General features: G+C 29.6%; 2 long non-coding RNA genes across 2 annotated transcripts; both read left to right on the plus strand.

Annotated features, from left to right (window-relative positions):
- The first annotated feature begins 969 nt into the window (after positions 1–969).
- On the plus strand, positions 970–3,130 carry LOC139810501 (uncharacterized). The gene is made up of 3 exons (XR_011731406.1): positions 970–1,555; positions 1,638–1,856; positions 2,351–3,130. It is a non-coding gene; the product is annotated as an uncharacterized lncRNA (long non-coding RNA).
- A 316-nt stretch (positions 3,131–3,446) lies between these two features.
- LOC139810589 (uncharacterized) lies at positions 3,447–5,127 on the plus strand. The gene is made up of 3 exons (XR_011731442.1): positions 3,447–4,050; positions 4,159–4,202; positions 4,260–5,127. It is a non-coding gene; the product is annotated as an uncharacterized lncRNA (long non-coding RNA).
- Positions 5,128–7,918: the final 2,791 nt, after the last annotated feature.

Here is a 7,918-nt window from a genome sequence, read left to right on the forward strand (position 1 = left end):
ATCTTACGTAAGGCATTTTTCAATTACTTGTTACAATGAGAGACATCTGTCTCTTAAAACTTGAGATAGCAATACTGTGGACACATAATATATACATATATAGCCTCCGTAGACAGATAGCCTCGGTCTCCCCTACAACAATAATTCCAGACATTACATCTGTTTTAGAACAGTTATACATATGTAAAATTGTATTTTAAATACTTACAGACTGCAAAATCTCGAAATGTACATTAAACATACGAAACAGAGGTATGTTAATGAATGCTAATTATTATAAGCAATAATAACGGAATATGTTAAAAGTATAAATAACAGATTTGTAATTTCAAAAGTTTATCACAATTTGAGTGTATTTCTGAAGAGGATGAGCAAGTCGAAGTATGTTGTAATACTTTAATTGACACTGTTGAAGGTCTCTTTTGGCTTGAATTTTTTCTTTTATAGTAATCAAGAATATTTGTGGGGTTATTTTGTTAGTTGTAAAATTTTTCCGATTATATTATCAATTTTAGGGAGCTTATTATGTATTTTTATATGACAGTTGCTGAAATAATGTTTGAACTTTAGATATAGTCTGTATATAGTTTGTACGATTACAAACTTCGTTTAAATAATCATATTTTTCACAGCAAAATCTTTTGTGTACAAAAAGTGTACGAAAGATATGGTAAAAATGATTCATATATTAGTTTTATTCCTATACAGTTCTATACATTATAAATAATTTTAAAAACACTTGTTACTAATAATTACAAGTATGTACCTATATAATAATATTAGGTATTTTAAAAATTACTTTTTCGAACTTGGGGTCTCAAAAGTTGCTTTAATAATGTTATATACATTTTTTATTTTATTATCCTAAAGTTTCTTCTTCGAGGAAACAAAAATTTACGTATAAAATATTTACAAAGCATGAATTTGCTTATTGATATCGTGATACAATAATATGGCGTAATGCAAAATTTTTTATTTAAATATCAAAGCTTTTTGTAACTTAAAAATAAAGTATTGAATAACTTCACGCTTGTATTTTTTTAAATGTTGCTGTTTATTTAGCAAGAATTATTTTTAGATAAAGACTATATCTAAAGTTCATCCAGTCACAGAGTGTAAGGCAGATTTTGACAAATTAAATTCAAAATATATAACATTAAAAGAAGAAAATTGTAAGGTAAAAGAGAAAATAAAGGAACTGAAGAAAGAAAATGAAAAAATAAGACAATAGATCTGATATGAGAAAAAAGTTAGAAGAACAAACATGCGAATTAAGAAAAGTAAGAGAATTGAATGAAAGTCTTCAAGTTACGATAATCGAGAAATTTCAAGAGAGTGATGGTGTAAATATAATTTATTTCTTTATATAAAAAATATTTTATTTTTCTATAAAAATTTTTACATATTATATTCTATATTTTTAAGTATAATAAAAGTATTGTGTATTAATTAATTCTTAGCTATGGTAGAAAAACTACATGCCAGAGAGTCTATTCTTTATGAAGACAACTATCCACCGATTGGAACTCTTCGCACTAGTGACAATTGTCGAAGAGTAAATAAAGTTTTTTTAAATATATATAAAATTTTCGAAAATTTATTTAGAAAAATTTTATATTTATATTTTTTTATTACAGATACACATTGGTAGAGACCAGTGGATACATGAAGCAGGATACAGTACTTTGTTAAATACTGCAAAAAGTCCACGCCAATGTGCTAGTAGCATACTTACATTAGTTTTTGATCTCGAAATTTTATTAACGAGTACAAAATCAGGATTCGAGAGTAATAAAAAGCAATTCGAAAAAAATCTTGTCCAAAATAAGATCCAGTCAAATTTGGTGCATGTAAAGGTAAAAAATATTTGTTTACAATAAAACAAAATATTTTATTAAATGTAACTGTGTATATTTATAATGCATTAAAAAAAATTTAAACTGAATTCAAATAAATATTCCAGTACTCCTAACAATTTATTTATTCAAACTAATATTAATATAATTATTAAAAGTAATAAATATTTATTAATTATGGATATGGATATATTTTAAATCGAATAAGTATTTTTACGTCAAATAAATATTGTTAATTCCAAATAAATATTATATATTAGAAAAATTGGAATAAATATTCATATAAATTCAGAGTATTTTTTGTTAGTGTAGTATTTTTAAATAGAACCATTTTATTTTGTTTTTATTTATCACTATTTTAAATTTTTTATATTTTATTAGTATTTTGTCTTATTATCAGTATTTTAAATTTTTGTTTAACATTTTATAGATTTTCAAACTCAATCGTCATTTTTCTAATAAGTAATTAATAACGTTAATTTTTTGTTTTTTAGACTTTTACATTTATTGGATGAAGAACACCTATAAACCAACAAAAGACGAAAAAAAAAATTATTTGAGTGAATTAAATAAGTTTGATTTTTATGCTGGTAAGAAAATAGCCGAATTGAAAAGAGATACAGAAAGTTTGAGTAAAAAAATCAAGTAAACGCTCGAACAAGACTAAACAGTTATCAAAATCTGACGAAGACCTCACTAATGAAAAGTTTTAAATAGAAAAAAAGACGCAAGCAAGTACTAATCCAGCTAAAATTAATGAAAATCTTGTAGACCTTCGTGTGAACAAAAAAACTGCCGAAAGTACTGCAGGTTGCAGTCGTGAACCTGATAACAAAAATCAAGAAAATGCTGAAACGAGTGATGTATTCTATGATTGGTCCCCGAACACTTCAATTTCTTTATCTGACAATAAGATAGAAATTGAAGAGGTTGATCCGTTGAGGGATGCCGTATAAATGTTGTATAGCATCAGGATCTATGAGTAAAAAAATGTGTATAACTTTAGTTTCTTAAAAACTTTTTAAGATAACTCAAATTTAATGTTTTAACTTCAATGTTTATGATTATAAAGTTTATGATTTATGTTTGTGATATGAAAGTTTGATGCAGCAGGATATATTTTATGATTAAGACTTATATAGATATTTAAGAAATGCATTTTAAATAAGCGCAGCTACAAAAAAATAAAGTAAGGGCAGTATATATTATCGATTATTATAAACACTTTGTTTATTTTTTAATAAAATATGTTTCTAATTTGATTTAATACTAGTTTTAGCGCGACTAATATTGAAATAAATATAAAACATTATCTATACTAACAAGTAATATTTTTTGTTACCGGTAATACCGGTAATAAATAAATATACCAAAAAGTCATCAGAAAGTTGTTAATATTACTTATTACATATTATTATTACATGATATTATTTATTTTATTTTAATACAAATATATATATATATATATATATATAATTTTTTTTGGACAATCAAAAAGAATTTGAGTCTTCTAAGCAATTTATTATACCTTTTAATGTACTTAATTATAAATGACCAATTTCATTCGTATATTTAAACATGATTATTAGATCGCGCATTACACTATATACTTTTATTTAGCCAATTAAAACAAATTGAAAAAAATATATAAATACTATTAAAAACAACAGAGACGGATTCACATTAATTAAAACGGGGTTCACGAAATCATAACGATTGAAACGGATTGACTAAGACCGATTCAAAACGATAAAAACCGATTGAAATAAATGAATCGGTGTGAATCCGGTTCCTTAATACGGAATTCATGGATTTATAACGATTGAAATGGATTGACTAAAACCGATTCAAACCGATAGAAACCGATTAAAATTACATCCTTGAATACGAATCTGTTTCAATCGTTTTTAATCGGTTTAATCGTTACGAATCCATGAATTTCAGATTAAGAAACCGGATTCATACGGATTGAACTTTTTTCAATCAGTTTCAATTGGACATTTTCAGCAGCATGCACTTCATTTCGGAGGTACGTGATTTGTGTGTGTGCGCGCGTTTTTTTTTTTAATAATATATTTTGTTTAATTTTTTACAGCATGATGTGAACGAGAGGAACCTTGATGAAAGGACGGTCGACGAATACAAGAATTTCGTTAAATTTGCAGCTGACACGGAAAACCCAGTCGAAATGCATGTACGTTTCAGCATGTTGACGGTGATAATTTTTAAATAACATTTTATTTTAAAAAATATAATTATATATAATAAAAATAAGTAATTCATATTTAATATATTTTTATAGATTTTCCATATTCCGATGACGAACCCGCCACGCTCTCGCCAAAGGTATGTGTGTGTGTGTGTAATTTAAAAAAATAATTTTTATAAAATAATTTTTTTCAGTGGGTGATAGACGTCCCGGGAACAAGGCGATTACATATCGACAGCATACACCATACAGAGGTGCAGTTACACGAGGCGACATCCCTGGTCTTTTGCCCGCCGGAGGTTAGTATATTCATTATTGTCGTGTTCTGTCTGTTGTTAGTCCGTTTTTTGGTCAATGCATTTAAGCAATTTACCAGGGATTTGGACAAGTCGCGTGCGAAAGTTATTATTATTATATTATTATTATTCGGGACCGAAAAAATATCTGAGTTTCTAAGTTTCGTAACGAGGATCACTTTTGTCTATCTGACTGTAATTATAGGATAATCAATGTCGAAATCTACAGGAATAGGTTTAAATGGAGGTGCGTTTTCTAGTTGTTGTAATTCCTGGAGGAGGAGGAGAGGATCTCGATTAAAAGTAACAGCTTGTTTGATCTGGAACCTAATTTGTTTGATTTGAACTCGTTTACCTCCCTTTTTCGTCATTCAGCCCGCGTTCTCGAAAATGAATTTTAAGCTCGCCACACTTTTCGTCAGCGCTCAAAGCCAATCCGCCACTCTTCATCAGCGTAAAGGTCAAATTCTCTTTCGGGAATTAATAACGATTGTTGCGATTTCTAAGAATCAACCCCGTAACCGCCACGCCTTTCGGCAGCGAAAGTACCAGTTCGCCATACTCTTCGTCAGCGCCCAGGACAGATCGCCACGCTCTTTGTCAGCGAAAACTGCGAGTCGAATCTCAGAAATGATTGATTATAAGAATTTTAATACGAGGTCAGATCCCAGATTTCAAGCTTATTCTCTTTTTCAAACTTATCTTACCTTTATTTTTAAAATCTTAGTACAACTGAGTTGTGCGTGAAGCGCGGTCTTAAAGTATAAGAGTGCAGGGATTAAGTCCCAGAATCGAACGCAATGCTCGGACTTGAACGTACAGTCGAATGTCGAAAGTAACGCGTCTCAAAAGGGGAGGTTTTCTAGAAGCTTCTAGAAGCTTCTAGAAGCGTAGTTTTGATAAATTAAACATTTACAAAGATATATTTCCGAGCTAACGCGTATATATCAAGATTTTTAACGTGTCGTCCGAAATTTTAGTATAAAATTTCCGTACGTAACAACTTTAATATATCTATCTGGCATTTGCGTTGAATAAAATAATCCTCTTCTAAAAAGGAGATGTGTTTCTTGTTGTCGCTTTTCCGCGATGCCGATTGGTTCTCTTGCTGCGCTTACTTCATTTGCAGCGGTCATTGTATATTTTGACAGTTGTGTGTATCAAGGAGTTAATAGTGTAATAGTAATAGCATAATGTTAAAGATAAATAGCGCGCGCGAAGCGCGCGTCTGTAGTGTCTAGTATCAAGTAAAAAATCGATTTGCGAAATAAACCATATAATTTTTTACAAATTACAAACTTTTAGACGAAAACTAAAACATTTCACGGTAATTATTCAGTTTACACCCCTCACCTCCGATTTTTATGAACTTAGGCTCAATCGACGCGTTTTTGCACGAAACGAAAGAATCTGGCAGAAAAAAGTGTCGCTCTGCCCCGCGACGCGAGATATTAATCGTTAAAGTTGATAGGAATCAACTTCTGCCAGATTCTTTCGCTTCGTACAAAAACGCGTCGATTGAGCCTAAGTTCATCAAAATCGGAGGTGAGGGGTGTAAACTGAATAATTACCCATTTCACTTTATAATATGGCGAATAGTTAATTAATTAATTAAGTAAATTAACCAAGCTATTAATTGTTTTCATGTTTCTCGACTGAGTGTATTGTATTTTTCATCAAACTATTTATTCGACGCAAAAACATATGTCAAAGCTAGCATTGAACTTTTACATTCAGGGAACTTTTAACACTATATAAAATAATTTTACATCGATTATTTTTTGTTTTTTTTACACTCTTATTTTGTATGCACTTATTTGAAATGTGATTGTTTTAGATTAGATTATGTTCAGGTAAATTATACATTAAAGCGCGATATAAGATTTATTTAAATAGTATTATAGAATTAATAATCTCTAAATTTTTCCATTAAATAATTTAAATATTCAATGAAAAAATTTAACGATTATAAATTCCATAATACTATAATTTAAATAAATCTTACATCACTAAATTTTGCCATTAAATAACTTATAATTTTCAGTTTCGCATTTAGAAAAGAGTCTTGTGATTGCAGCGCATTACTCACGATATTTTAATTATAAATTAAATGACTAAAAACTTTATAATTTGGTAAGTTCATAATGTCAATGTTAATTGGCAAGTAATTAATTTATGTTTTTTCTGTTTTAATTAGACAAATTCTCATATTTCTGCTGCGTTTCTAAAACAATTTAGGCAATTAATGCTCAAAGCAATAAAAATAAAAACTTTGAAGAAACTTTGAAATGTCTTAGTTTTCGTCTAAAAGTTTATATAATTTGTAAAAAGTTAATATTATAGTTGGGAACATAAAATGTTGTGATCATCGTCTATGTAACTACCTGAGGAATGTATAGGTACCCTTAGGACGAGTCATCTCATCGACATATAGTATGGACTCCGCACAGGTATAGAAAAGAGATAGCGACTGGTAGAGGTCAAGTTGTCCTTTTCTATCCAGTGCGTATAGACAAAGAGGGAACGAGGTAGAGGTCAACTCTACCGGACAGTTTTTGAAAGCTTTCATATAGGGATCGATGAGTCGTCTATAGAAACAACCAGAATTTTCCAGAAAAATCTATAGAACCTTTTTGGACCCTATAAAAGGAGAGGACTCTCGGTATACGGCGGCACTTCTCAGCAGTTCTTCGACGGGTCAAGTTCAAAGATTTCAGTACGCTGTACTTACGACGCATAGTCGATTACTAGTGTTGCATCGATATAAGTTAAAAAAGTATTATTGTAAGTAAAGTAATAAATAAATAAATTTTTCGGAATAAGAATTATCGCAAATCGGAAAATCAAATAAAACAACATTGATTATTCATTAATAATATAATTTTACGTAATATGTTTTCGCGTAATTGATAAGTTTGATTGTCTGCACGTGCAATGTTGAATTCCGTATTTCTGATTAATCAATTGTAAGTGTGTCTTTATTAATCGTTATTTGATTAATAAATATCGCGCGTCAAGACCGACATTCTCGAATGTTTCGTCGTTAATATTAACGGAACACATTAAGGACTGGGACACAAGATGGATCAATTCTGGGACAACGTAGCGTTGCAATTCGTTTAATTAGTAAGTAAAATCTATGTTAACCCTGCATTTATTCCTTATAATATTCCGATTTCTAATTATCGTGTAAATATAGATTTTGCGTTCGCACATTGACGATCTATTATAGAATATGCGTATTTCACAAGATTCAATCGCGCGGCCTCAAGTATATCCCGTGAAAAATCGATAAAAAGACGATTACAATTTCAGATATTGCAAGTATCGTGTATATTGATTTACAATTTTATCTTGCATATTTAACTTGCATTATAACACATAATAACGACCTTTAAAACAAGCGTACAGCATATTTATTTTTAAAATGTAAAAAACGCATAAACGCGATATGTTAAGAGGACATGTAAGGCCGCACGCCATTTTTAGAGTGTAAAATTAACCACGTGGTAGAAGAACGTTCTTCACATCTGTTCCATTTTTAACCTACGACACGC

Source organism: Temnothorax longispinosus, chromosome 3, assembly GCF_030848805.1.
Source record: "Temnothorax longispinosus isolate EJ_2023e chromosome 3, Tlon_JGU_v1, whole genome shotgun sequence".
Taxonomy (NCBI): Eukaryota; Metazoa; Arthropoda; class Insecta; order Hymenoptera; family Formicidae; genus Temnothorax; species Temnothorax longispinosus.